Below are 14,370 nucleotides of genomic sequence, written 5' to 3' on the forward strand. Positions count from 1 at the left end.
ATTTTATATTACAGTTTGGTCCCTGACCAAACTAGCTTATAGAGAGAGACAGATGTCTTTCTCCCACTCAAACAAAGAACAAAGAGTCATCTCTAATTGATCTGTGTGTACTTTGCATTCCATACTTAAGTTATTATAGAACTATATATTGCTTATGAGAGTTTATATATTTACAGAACAAAAGGACTGAACATCGATGCAGTACGAGCGACTTTGACAAGACTCATCCACCAGGATGCTGAAACGCTAAAGCACATCATTTCAGCATCCCGTACAATCCAGCATCACACTGCTCCCATTGCTGATTCATGAAAACTTGCTTCCAGGACGGCTTCAAGGCAGCTAGCTCAAATCGTCCCGCATCACAGACTGTTCCAAACAGGACTTCGTTTAAACCTGCATTTTTCCCAACCCTTAGAGACTGGATAACAAATGCTACTGCTAGTTTACTTAACCATTTTCCCTATTTTATTTGGGCCCCCCCAAAAGGTATCCTATGTCCCAAATCAGCAGGGAGCAATCTTTTTTTGTGGGGGGGGGGTGGTTCAAGACAGGGTTTCTTTGTGTAGCCCTGGCTGTCCTGGACTCACTTTGTAGATCAGGCTGGCCTCGAACTCACAACGATCCGCCTGCCTCTGCCTCCTGAGTGCTGGGATTAAAGGCGTGCGCCACCACGCCCTGCTCGCAGGGAGCAGTCTTAAGAAGAATGACGTCCCAGTCCCTTAGGTTGAGGTAGGTGGGTTTTGGTTATTCTGTTGGGCAATGGGTGCGTCTGTCACCATTTAAGAGAGTTAGTTACAGGTTATTAAACAGTCTTGATGAGAAACAAAACAAAACAAGGTTTAGAAACTTAGATTTCTGTCTTTCCTTTTCTCTATCCTTTTTTTTATCTATAAGCCTTTTATTTATTTATTTATTTTATTAATTTATTCTTGTTACATCTCAATGGTTATCCCATCCCTTGTATCCTCCCATTCCTCCCCCTCCTATTTTCCCCTTACTTCCCTCCCCCTTTATATGCTCATAGGGTATCAAGTCTCTTCTTGGTAGCCTGCTATCCTTCCTCTGGGTGCCACCATTCTCTATCCTCCTTTCTACTTTCTTTCTTAGGGAAAGGGAAAGGGATTGAGAAGAAAAGGGGGAAACATAGGAATATCATATAGGAATAATATAGGAAAATAGGATAATGATATATTATTGAATCTACTCTTCAACTTAAAGCTACTGTCATTATCAAATAAGATTAATTTTGCTTACATTAATATAGATTATTGTATATTACTACAGGTCTACGGTTTTCATTGGAATACATCTTTGTATATTGATACAAAAATTAAGGTCGTTACGACATAATGCATATTATATATATATACTTTTTTGTTGTTGATTTTTGAAACAGGGTTTCTCTGTGTAGCCTTGGCTGTCTCCTGAATTCACTTAGTAGACCAGGCTGGCCCCAAACTCAGAGATCCACTTGCCTCTGCCTCCCAAGTGCTGGGATTAAAAGTGTGGGCCACCACGCCTGGCTCCATAATGTATATTTCAACTCTTGTATAAGATATTATACCTATGTAACTCATTTAAAGATGCAATGTTTCCTTCTAGTCCTTTATATAGCTACTTTTATAATCTATTTAGATAATTAAGTAATTCAAGTTAGTAGCCAGTCAATCGAGCTCATTGTCATGCCGGATACTAGATTGTCACAAAAATATACATCCTAGTTTAGACAGACAGTAAATAGTTAGAAACAAACAATGTTTGCCTATTCAGATGTGCTATAGATAGACAGATAGACAGACGGTCTTTAAAAATCTCAGAGACCTACAGAATATGACAGTGAAAGTTTTTTTTTAATTAATTTAATGCTTTTGGGGGGGGGGTTTGAGACAGGATTTCTCTATATAGCCTTGGCTGTCCTGGACTCACTTTGTAGACCAGGCTGGCCTCGAACCCACAGCGATCTGCCTGCCTCTGCCTCCCGAGTGCTGGGATTAAAGGCGTGCGCCACCACGCCCGCACAATTTAATGCTTTTTTGACTTGAGACATTTCAGCTCCTAGCAGCACCCCGTTCAACTTGGAAGAAGATGATGAGCATCAAAAAAATCTCCATTAAAAAAAAGAAAAAAAATCTCCATTAGGAAATGGTTTCTACTGGGCAAAGAAAATCCCCTATTCCCTCTGCACACAGAATTCTGTCCGAAATGGACAAGACTTAGATGCAGGCAAAGATGACTGGCTAGTTCTGCCAAGACAAGGTAAGATGTCCTTCATATTTCCTGCCTCACAAAAATAGCTGTCAGGCCTACTGGTCCAGAAGGCTGAAAACGATGCTCCAGTGTTACAGGAAAATACTGGGTGACTGACCTGACATCAAACTGCCTCTGTCATCTATAGCTTTGGAAGCTGCTTGCCTGCACTTTCTGCTTACTCAGGTAATAATTTTATTCCTTCTCAAGTGTCTGATGGGGTTGAAGACAATAGTTACAGTCTCACAGATAGACTTAAATTGTTTAGGATTTTAAAAGATGTTTTAAGTTTAAGAAGATGTTAAGTTGGTAACACAAATTAGGATAGAAATTGAGTTAGGTACAGAACTTTAAACTCATCAAAATAAGATAAATAATAGAATATTTTTCCTAAGTTGCCAAATACATGTAGACTGGACATTGGGAGTGTATAATATACCTTATAGTTATCATAATTGTTTCATATTTACTGTTGTACTAGTTATTATTAAAAGAAAAAGAACCCTTTATTAGGCAAAAAGGGGGAAATGTTGGAGTTGATCTGGAGCTACTATGTATTCAGTGTTAATTGCTTGCCCCCCAAGATCCTTATTGTCCTATGAGCAAACTCTCTTGTATCCAAGGTAAAACTGTATCCAAAGTAATATTGGGTAAACCTTGCCTCCCAAATTACCCCCTGGTTGGATAGTAAAAGTTGCTGACAGCCTATAGTTGGTCAGAGAGAGAAATGAAAGCAGGACTTCCTGGGAGAAAGGAACTCTGGGAAGAAAAGAGGAAAGTCCTTTCAGCAGGAGACATGAGAGGAGATGCATGTGACCATAGGCCACGTGGCTTGATGGGTGGGGCTAGGCGGTCGGGTTATTAAATGGTTAGTTGAGAGTCTGCCCAGCTAAGGCCTAAGCTTTGAAATTTTATAACGTCTCGGTGTCTTTATTTTTATGGCTGAAGGGCCACCCAGGGTGTTACAACAAAACCCAGGGTGCTACAACAAATAGGCCCATGAACAAAATGACCATGGTAACAGAGACGGAGGTTATGCGTGGGCTTGACAACACGGACTTCAACTCACTAGGGCTGACCTGGCTACAGCTGCTACCGAGCAGCAGGTCAGCCAACAGCAGAGATCAGCACTTAACTTCCAGTATGACATCATTCTCTGGGGTGACCAGAAGGTGACTACATTAGACCATTTCCCCCATGGAAAAGACAATGCTTTGTCCTTACTGGAGTAGAACTTATTCTGGTTATGGATTTGCCTTTCCTGCGTGTAATGCTTCTGCTAAAGCCACCACCCATGGCCATACAGAATGCCTTATCCACGACATGATATTTATTCCACACAGTATTGCTTCTGACCAAGGAACTCACTTCACAGCCAGAGAAGAGCTACAGTGGACCCACGATCATGGAATCTGATGGCCTTACCACGTCCTCACCATCCTGAAGCTCCTGCCCAGAGAGAGTGATGGAATGGTCTTTTGATGACACAGTTACAGATCCAATTAGATGGCAGCAGCCTGGAGGGCTGGGGTAAGGTATTCCAGAAGGCACTGTGTGCTTTGAGTCAGTGTATGGCAGTCTCTTTCATAGCCAGGATCCACAAGAGCCCATGACTTGAGGGGTGGAAAAAAGGAACAGTTCCACTCTCTACCACCCATAGTGACCCACAAGGAAATTTTTTGCTTCTTGTTTCTCTGACCTTAAGTTCTGCTAGTACCAGAGGGAGGAGTGAATGCTCCTGCGAGCAACCACAACAAACACCCATTGAACTGGAAGCTCACACGTCCCTCTTGTCGCTTTGGGCTTCTGATGCCCTTAAGCTAACAGGCCCAGAAAGGAATTAACAGTGTTAGGAGGGAGATTGACCCAGATTGCCGAGGGAAGTTGGGGTTGCTTCTCCACAAAGGAGGTAAGAAGGATCATGTCTGGATGCAGGAGATCCTTTAGGGCGTCTCCTGGTGCTACCATCTCCTGTGATTAAAGGCAATGGGAAACTACCACAGCCTAACCCAGGCAGGATGACAAGGGGCACAGACCCGTCAGGAGTGAGGGGATGGGTCACCCCTCCACATAAAGAGCCAAGACCAGGTGCAGTGCTTGCTGAGGGTGGAAGAACGTAGAATGTGCAGTAGAGAAAGGTGGTTATAAATAACAGCTAAAGTCATGTGACCAGCTGCAGAATTGAGGATTATCATTGACACGAATGCTTCTGTCGTATTTTCTCAAGAACGTGTTTGGGCAAATATTTGTGTCTTCTTTGGTCAGTGTCTTTGTCATCTAATGCAGCATCAATTGAGAGAATATCAGTGGTTATCATATTCAAATTTTGAGATGCCAAATGAATGTCCCTCAAGGGACAAGGCCACCTATTGTAAAATACATAATGTGTTTGTGGTTGTATGTGGGATAGTTATATCATGTTATGCATAATTATGACCTAGTATTGTTTTTTCATTTGGAAATTAAGCATGGCCTAAGGAGATAGGATCGTGTCAAGTTGTCAAGGGGTGGGTTTTGTGGTGGTTGTTCTTGGTTGTCAATCTGACTACATCTGGAATTAAAACCCAAGTGGCTGGGTATGCCCTGTGAGGTTTTTTTGTGTGTGTGTGTGATCTGAAGTGGGAAGAACCAGCCTAAATCCAGATGTTTTGAGGTGAGAAGGTCCACCTTGAATGTGGGCCACACCTTCCTGGTGGCAGCCTATATAAAGGATAAAACTGGAAGCACTTGTCCTTATGTCCTTAGCCTGTTTGCCTCTCTCTCTCTCTCTCTCTCTCTCTCTCTCTCTCTCTCTCTCTCTCTCTCTCTCTCTGGCTAGTTCATTTCACTGGCATTAGAGCCCACTTCTTCAGGATTCCAGCATCTACTGAAGACCCACTGAGGCATCCAGCCTTGCAGGTGCGCTGAACAACTATTGAATTCTTGGACTTTCCATAGGGAGACAGCCATTTTGGGAAAAGTTAGACTACAGACTGTAAGGTATATATATAGAGATATATAGATTCATCCTATTAGTTCTGTTCCTCTAGAGGATCCTGACTAACACAGCTCCTAAATAACGAGCCAAGGAGAACCTTCTTTTTTTTTTTTATAAGTGAATGACCTTAGGTGTTTTGTCACAGGACCAGAGACACAACTAATGTGGCTGTCTTTGGCTTCTCTTTGCTCCTATGCTGAAGACGTGATTTCAGGTCATGGATGACTAAGCCATCTCTCCATCCCAGAACCAGAGACATCTAATCTTCACCCTGCTGTGGTTCTCCAACTAATACTTATCTCTCACCTTCCCCCACCCCGCCACCCCAGACAGGGTTTCTCTGTGTAACAGCCCTGGCTGTCCTGCACTCACTTTGTAGACCAGGCTGGCCTCGAACTCACAGAGATCTTCCTGCCTCTGCCTGCCGAGTGGTGGGATTAAAGGTGTGTGCCACCACACATGGCTCTTATCTCCCATCATTGCCTCTTGACTATAACTTGCAGGCAGGGGCCTTGGTTATTTTATTTGTTTGTTTGTTTGTTTGGTGTTTTAGATAGGGTTTCTCTGAGTAACAACCCTAGCCGGCCTAGACCTCCCTTTGTTTTTTGGTTTTGGTTTTTTCAAGACAGAGTCTCTCTGTGTTAGCCTTGGCTGTCCTGAACTTGCTTTGTAGACCAGGCTGGCCTCGAACTCACAGCGATCCGCCTGCTTCTGCCTCCCAAGTGCTGAGACTAAAGGCATGCGCCACCGCGTCCAGCACTAGACCTCCCTTTGTTAACCGGAGTTAGGAGGATCCCTGGGCTTGCTGGCCAGATGTTCTAGCCAATCAGAGAGCTTCAGGCCAGCAATGAGACCCTGTCTCAAAAATTAGGCTAGATAGCAGCGAAGAGACCTGAAGTCAACCTCTGGCCTCCACACGTGTGTGTACACGTCAGTATGTACATACACATACAAACACATGAATACACACCCAAATTCTGACAAGAATGTGTAGTAAAGGCAACTTGGCATTTCCTACAAAACTAAATGTACTTTGAAGTCTGACCCAGCAGGCTTCCTTCTTGGCAAGTGACTCAAAAGAGCTGAAAAGAAGTCCACACACACACACACAAAACTTGTGCCTACGTGTCTATAGCAGCTTTGTTCATGACTGTCTGAATTGTGAGCAACGTTGTCCTTCAGCAGGCAATGAGTCGACATGCCATACTGTCTACAGACAATGGGATATTATTCAGTGGGGGAAAGGCAATTGGCCATTAGGCCACAGAAAGAGCCTCTACTGTATCTTACTAGGAAAGACGCCAACGAGTCAATGTCACCTTTTACTGATTTCCAACTGTGATGTTTTGGAAGAAAAGCAAAGCTATGAAGACGGTAAGAAAGATCAGTAGCTGACAGGGCAGAGGTGGAGATGGTGGACAGACAGAGGGAGCAAAGCGTAGAGGGCTTTAGGGCAGAGAAACTGTTTCATCTATCACCACAGTGACAGGGGCCAGTCCAGACCCATAGTGTGCCCCACAGCAAGAGCGAGCCTCTCTGCACACTTTGGACACTGGGAGGCGATTTGTTCTTTGGAAGTGACATATGACTATGGTTGGGAATAAAAGAGGAGGCTTCCTGTGTGTGGAGTGGGAAGGGTATGGGAAAATTGTTTCATCCAGTCATCCTTGCCGAGAGCCTAAACCTACTATAAAAAAAAAAATTTTTTTTTTTTGAAATTTGTTTTGTTACATTTTATGTATTTGGGGCATGCATGTACATACGCAGGCACACACAGAGTTGGAGGACAACTCGTGGGGTCTGGTTCTTAGAAGCCTGAGTCCCTGAGATCAATCCCAGATTGTCACACACCAGGCAAGTGCTCTACCGCTATGCTACAGCTCCAACCCCTAAAAACGTTTTGTTTTTTGTTTTGTTTGGAAGGGCCTGAGGATGTAGCAGAGATGGTAAAGTGCTTACCCATTGTTCACAAAGCCCCGGGCTCCGCCCCTGCTGCATGATCTATAATCTTAGCACTCAGGAAGTGGAGGCAGGAGAATCAGGAGGAGGACCTGAGGAAAGACCGGAAGGAGGAGGAGGAGGAGGAGCAGGGGGAGGAGCAAAGGGAGGACAAGTATTTATGGATGTAAATGGTTCTTCTGACTCTAATCCAGAAGTCAGAGTCTGCAAATTAGCTGCCCCCAGGCAAATTCTCACGGGAGCAGAGCAGGTTCATTTGCATGAGTCCAGGGTGCCACTCAGTGACAACCCACTGCGTAGATGCTCCCGAACTCCCATGCTGCCATGGACAAGGGTGTGTGGGAAGGGTCGTTTGAAGGCTTCCCTAGATGAAAGGCAAGATGTAGCAGTTTTATTTCTGGGTTGTCCCGGTGTCTGGGGTCAGTGCCTGCCTGGAGACTTCCCTGGAGAAGGGCTTTGCAACAACTGATTCTGGCAAACCTTTGTCCTAGTTAGATAAGGAAGTCCAGTTCAGATTTCCTTCTGGGGCCAGTGAGATGGCTCAGCAGGGAACGAGTGAAGTAGAGGCCTTGTCCTGGGCTGTTGTTTAGACATGACTCTCCCCGCATCCTCAACACACATGCACACAGGAGGCTGCTGTGTTAAAGCTTCATCCCCAGGTGGGAAATCTCATCACTGGGAGGTGTTTGGACCAGAATCTGGGGCTGGAGAAGTGGCTCAGCAGTTAAGAGGACTGGCAGAAGGCCCCGGGGTTAATTCCTAGCATCTATATGGAAACTCACAACTGCCTGTCACTCCAGTTCCAGGGGATCTGCCTCCCTCTTCCGGCCTTCACGGGCACCAGGCAAGCACACGGTGCACAAACCTGCATGCAGGCAAAACACCCATCTACATAATAAAATGAAATAAATCTTTGCTAGGCATGGTGACTCAAACCTTTAATCACAGCACTCAGGAGACAGAAAAGGGCGGATCCTTATGAGGTCAAGGCCAGCTTGGTTTACTAGTGAATTCTAAAACATGCAGGGCTGTGTAGGAAATGAGGACTTTTGGAGGTGGGGCCTGGTTGGAAGAACTAAGTCATTAGGAGCCTGTTCTTAGAAGTGATATCTTCGCCTGGCGTGGTGGCGCACGCCTTTAATCCCAGCACTCGGGAAGCCTAGGCAGTTGGATCGCTGTGAGTTCGAGGCCAGCCTGGTCTACAAAGGGAGTCCAGGACAGCCAAGGCTACACAGAGAAACCCTGTCTGGAAAAACCAAAAAAGAAAAAAAAGAAAAGAAGTGATATCTTCTTTCTTTCTTCTTTTTAATTTTTCGAGACAAGGTTTCTCTGTGTAGCCTTGGCTGTCCTGGAACTCACTCTATAGGCCATGCTGGCCTTGATCTCAGAGATCCATCTTCATCTGCCTCCCTAGTGCTAGGATCAAAGGCATGTGCCAGGCCTAGAAGTGAAATCCTGTCCCAGGTGTCTCTGTCTCCTTCAGCTTCCTGGCAGCCATCAACTGAGCAGCTCTTCTTCGTGTCCCCAGCCTCCACCCTGGAGTCCTACCTTGCCACGTACTGAAAGCATGACTCCAGCTGGCTGTGGCAGGAAACCTCAAAAACTGACATAAATCCTTCCCTTACATTATTTTCCTCAGAAATTTGTCTCAGTGACAAAAAAAAAAAAGTCTAACTAATACAATATGCAAAAATGAACTGGAATTAGATCAAAGACCTATACAGTTCTAGGAAGGAAACAAAAGGCCCTCTGTTTGTGAACTTTGGTTTAGAAATGGGTTCTTTTTTTAAAAAATTATTTATTTAATCATGTATACAATGTCTGTCTGCACATTTACCTGCAGTCCAGAAGAAGGCACCAGATCTCATTATAGATGGCTTTGAGCCACCAGGTTGGGAATTGAACTCAGGACCTTTGGAACAATAGTCAGTGCTCTTAACCTCTGAGCCATCTCTCCAGCCCTAGAAATGGGTTCTTAAGTATGACTCCAAATGCACAGACTACAAAAGAGGAAATAGATGAGTTAAAAGTTCTCGTCCATCAAAAGACATGAAAAATTAAAAATGCCCACAGAGTAAGAGATTGAAAAACATAGGTCTGATGCAGTCTAAAGGCTGGGGATGTGGCCCAGCAGCATATAAGACAAAAGTGAAAAATATGACATTCATAAAGGTCTAGCATCCAAAGTGTGTGGAGAAATCCCAGGACGGGTGAGGTAACTCTTCCTATAACCCTACTGCTTGGGGAGTAGAGGCAGGAGGGCCAGAGGGTCAAAGCCATCCTTAGCTATGTAGTAAGTTTGCTGCCAACCTGAGCTATGTGACTCTAGGTCTCAACACAATAATGATTAAGAGTGGAGAAACGACTAAATCCACAAAACAACACCATCATAGTGACAATAGTGGAGAAATGACTAAATCAACACTGCTCCAAAGACACACAAATGGCTGATAAACACCAACGCCATTCGCCCCCTGGGAAATACAAATAAAGACCAAGGTGGGACAAAGTATATCCTACTGTGGAACAGCAATAACTGAAGTCACAGGTGATGGGAGGCCACCAGCTGCTTGTGGGTGAGTAACTCAGAGCTGGGACAGCTGGGCTGTAGTTCCTCAGAATATGAAAGATCTGATTGCCGTGTGACCCGGTGACACCACTCCTTTATAGTGGTCACTCCTTTTGAGTGACGCCACTCCAAATAAAATCTATTTTTTATCTTGGTTTCTTATATCTCTTCCTCCTTTCTCCACCCCGATCCCTTCCAACATCCCAACACCAGGTAGGAGACAAAGAAGGTTAGTGGGGAGACGGGGCGTAGCTCTCTTTGGCTACTTCCTGCTGTGTTATAGGATGTTTGATCCCATTATGATCCCTGAGATTGTGAGTGGTAAAAACTTGTCTTTGGTCCCAATGTGATCCCCTGAGATTGTGAACTATAAAAATCTGTATTTGATACCACTGTGATCCCTGAGATTGAACTGTAAATCCCCATTTCTTGTGGTTGAGCCCTAACACACCTTTAACCCAAGGCCTTTCTGTTTATTGTAAACAGGTGATTAAGGTGTGGCTCAGCCAGCCTTCCACACACCTTTAATCCTAGAGCTAACTGTACACAGCATTTAATAAAGTTAACCCTAGGTCAAGAGGCAGGGCAAGAAAGCAGCTGACAGGGATTAAAGAGCTGGAGGGACTTTGAGTCGGGGGTTTATTTAAGACAGCTGTAGAAGCAGACGGAGTCTTTGGTTTTTGATGCTTTAGCCTCTTTAGGTTGAGATTTTAGCTCAGCTCTTAGCTCTCTAGCCCTTGAACTCCTCAGCTTCTTGGCCTTTGGCTTTTCAGGCTTTGAGCTAGCAAGCCTTTGGCCTTGGGTTTTTTTTGGCCTTTTTCTCCTGGACTGCCAGCTGAGCTAGCAAGCCTTTTTGGCCTTCTCCATTGGGACGTGAGCTGAGCCAGAAGTTCAGCTGGGTGCTCTACCTGTTTCTCTGAGCTAGCAGGTTTTTCACCACAGCATCTGGCTCCTGAGTCTTTATTGGTCAAGTACAACCATCAGGGGGCCTGGAGAGGTGGCTCAGTGGTTAAGAGCACTGATTGGTCTTCTTAGAGGTCATGAGTTCAATTCCCAGCAATCACATGGTGGCTCACAACCATCTATAATATGATCTGATGCCCTCATCTGTGCTGCAGATGTACATGCAGACAAAGCACCGTATACATAATAAATAAATAAATAAACAAACAAACAAGGATTTCCAATTAAAACAACACTGTTGTTTAGGGTTGTCAGTTTCTTCAGGGCAACACCAATCTCCATTGTCAGGATATTCAGCCAGCAACAGCAAACGCAGCAGCAGCCTTCTCTTCCTCCTCCAACCTTTTTTCTAGCCTCTCTCTCTTTCTCCCTCCCTCTCTCTCTCTCTCTCTCTCTCTCTCTCTGGGATCTCATATTTATACTTTCTCAGAGTCCACCCAAGATGTTTTCCAACTGGCAAAGACCAGGCCTCCATATGAGGTAGTCTCCTGCTGACAAAGATCACGTGCCTTCTCACAAGGCTATAACTAGCTGTGGACAAACTGGAAAAGCCCCCGTATCCCACTCCCGGGATTAAAACAAAAACGTCCTTACATAACATAATTGAGTTTTTAAAGAAACCAAAACTTCCACAACAACCCCTGATGGACAATCAAGAGTTCACACAAGCATTTAAACCAGCAGTTCTCAACCTGTGAGTCGAAACCCCTTTGGGGATCGCATATCAGATAGTCACATTATCACCCATAACAGTAGCACAATTACAGTTATGAAGTAGCCATGAAGTGATTTTATGGTTGGGCGTCACCACAGCTTGAGGAACTGTATTAAAGGGTCTCAGCATTAGGAAGGTTAAGAACCGTTGGTTTGGTCCTTTTTTTCCTTTCTGCTGGGTGCCGGCTGCTTGCTGGGCAAGTTCATGAAACCTGGGAAAGTGGTGCTGGTCCTGGCTGGGCGCTACTCAGAATGCAAAGCTGCCATTGTGAAGAATATTGATGATGGTACTTTAGACCGCCCTGACAGCCATGCTCTGCTGGCTGATGGCACCTCAGACCACCCTGACAGCCATGCCCTGGTGGCTGATGGCACCTCAGACCGCCCTGACAGCCATGCCCTGGTGGCTGATGGCACCTCAGACCGCCCTGACAGCCATGCCCTGGTGGCTGATGGCACCTCAGACCGCCCTGACAGCCATGCCCTGGTGGCTGATGGCACCTCAGACCGCCCTGACAGCCATGCCCTGGTGGCTGATGGCACCTTAGACCGCCATGACAGCCATGCCCTGGTGGCTGATGGCACCTCAGACTGCCCTGACCGCCATACCCTGCTGGCTGGAATTGACCGCTATCCCCGAAAAGTGAGCTGCCACGGGCAAGAAGAAAATCACCAAGAGGTCAAAGATCAAGTCCTTTGTGAAAGTTTCTAACTACAGTCACCTCATGCCCACCAAGCACTCTGTGGATATCCCCTTGGACAAGACTGTTGTCAACAAGGATGTCTTTAGAAACACAGCCCTAGAGATGGCTTAGTGGTTAAGAGCACCGCCTGCTCTTCCAAAGGTCCTGAGTTCAATTCCCAGCAACCACATGGTGGCTTACAACCATCTATAATGTAACCTGGTGCCCTCATCTGGCCTGCAGGTAAACAAGCAGACAACACTGTATACATAATGATAAAACAAAATCTTTTAAAAAATAAAAAAAAAAAAGAAACCCAGCCCTGAAACATAAGGTCAGGCAGGAGGCCAAGGTCAAGTTTGAGGACTGATACAAGACAGGGAAGAACATATGGTTTTTCCAGAAGCTTCGTGTTTAGGTATATATTCATTCTCATCATTAAAAAAAAAAAAAAAAAAAAAAGGAACCATTGGTTTAAACAGTAATGTCATAGTACCAGGCATGGTGGTAGCTCCCAGAACTTCAGGAGGCTGAGGCAGGAAGATCACAAGTTCAAGGACAGCCTGGGCTACATGAGTGAGATTGTCTCAAAAATATAAACACAAGCTGGGCAGTGGTGGCGCATGCCTTTAATCCCAGCACTTGGGAGGCAGGGGCAGGTGGATCACTGTGAGTTCAAGGCCAGCCTGGTCTACAAAGCGAGCTCAGGACAGCCAGGACTACACAGAGAAACCCTATCTCGAAAAACCATAAAAAACAACAACAACACAAGACAAAAGCAGAAACTAAAAGGTTTTGATCTGGCGTTCAGAGCAGTACTACTCACAGTGGTAAAAACACCTCAATGTCCATCAACTCGTGAGCCAGTGAAGGCTGGTACACACACACACACACACACACACACACACACACACACACACACTGTAGTGTGATATTCAGAATGCAGCACAGCATGTGCTACAACAGGGAGAGATCTTTCTGTGTGTTCTGAGTCAGGGTCTCTGGGAGCCCAAGCTGCCCTCAGACTTCCTCTGTAACTGAGGAGAGCCTTGAACTTCTGATCTTCCTGCCTCTACCTCCCAGACATTGGGATTCCAGATGTACACTAGAGCTTCTGGCTGGAAAGTTCTTGAAAATTGTGCCGAAAGAAGGAAACCAAGCATAAAAAAAGCCACACTATGCTTATTTGCTTGTGATGTGAGAAAAGACGTTAGACCCAAAGAGAGAAAGTCTGCTCACAATAGCACAGAGCACAGTGATGGAGGGAGTGACTGTTTAACAGGTGCAAGGAGCGGGAATGGGGGAGACAAAGGCATTCTGGGACAGAAGCATTCGCACCGTTATAACGGTTCTACCTAAAGGACGCATTGGCTCTCCTCTGCCATTTCAGACTAAGAGAAAATATCAGAAGTAAGAAACAAGCCCTTACTGGGTGTGGTGGGTGTGGTGGCGCACACCTTTAATGCCAGAACTCGGGAGGCAGAGGCAGGTGGATCTTTATGAGTTCAAGGCCAGCCTGGTTTACATAGAATCCAGGACAGGCAAGGCTACATATAGAAACCCTGTCTTGAAAAAAAAGAAAGAAAAAGAAACAAACAAAGAAACACAGAAACAAAGAAACAAGCCCATGCCAGGCACCAAAGTGATTTTTGTGTCTGGTCCAAGACTTTCATCGGTTTATAAATTACCCGGTCTAAGGTGTTTTCTTATAGCAGCAGGGGTTACCTAAGACAGTTGCCCACCAATGTAAACACCATGGAGGCACTGTATGTACACTGTAAAGTAGTTTAAAAGGCAAGTCTTATGTTAGATGAATTTTACCCCCGAATGGATTTTTTTTTCTGTTGTTTTTATTTCAGACATGATCTCATGTAGCCCGGTGTTCCGAACAGCCTGGATAATGACCTATACACCCCATATTTTCAGCTTTGAATGAGTGAGTTTTTAGGGATACAACAAACCAAAGAACCAAAGTAAAAGAATAAGTAGCAAACAAGAAATGAGGTAGGGAGAGAGATGAGCTAGGGGGCTGGAGAGATGGCTCAGCGGTCAAGAGCACTGTCTGCTCTTTCAGAGGTCCTGAGTTCAGTTCCCAGCAACCACATGGCAGTTCACAACTGTCTGTAACTCCAGTTCCAGAGTATTTGACATGCTCTCACAGACATACATTCAAGCAAAACACCAGTGCAAATAAAATAAACAATTTTTTAAAAAAAGGATGATCTAAAAAAAAAATAAATAAAAATAAAAATAAA

At 44.9% G+C, this 14,370-nt stretch overlaps 1 pseudogene across 1 annotated transcript; it reads left to right on the plus strand.

Annotated features, from left to right (window-relative positions):
* Window positions 1-11,637: 11,637 nt before the first annotated feature.
* Window positions 11,638-12,533, plus strand: LOC311599704 (large ribosomal subunit protein eL27-like; annotated as a pseudogene). The gene is made up of 3 exons: window positions 11,638-11,719; window positions 12,023-12,214; window positions 12,432-12,533. The product of its transcript is annotated as a large ribosomal subunit protein eL27-like (transcript).
* Window positions 12,534-14,370: the final 1,837 nt, after the last annotated feature.

The sequence above is a fragment of the Acomys minous genome (assembly GCF_964271855.1).
Source record: "Acomys minous genome assembly, chromosome: 6".
Taxonomy (NCBI): Eukaryota; Metazoa; Chordata; class Mammalia; order Rodentia; family Muridae; genus Acomys; species Acomys minous.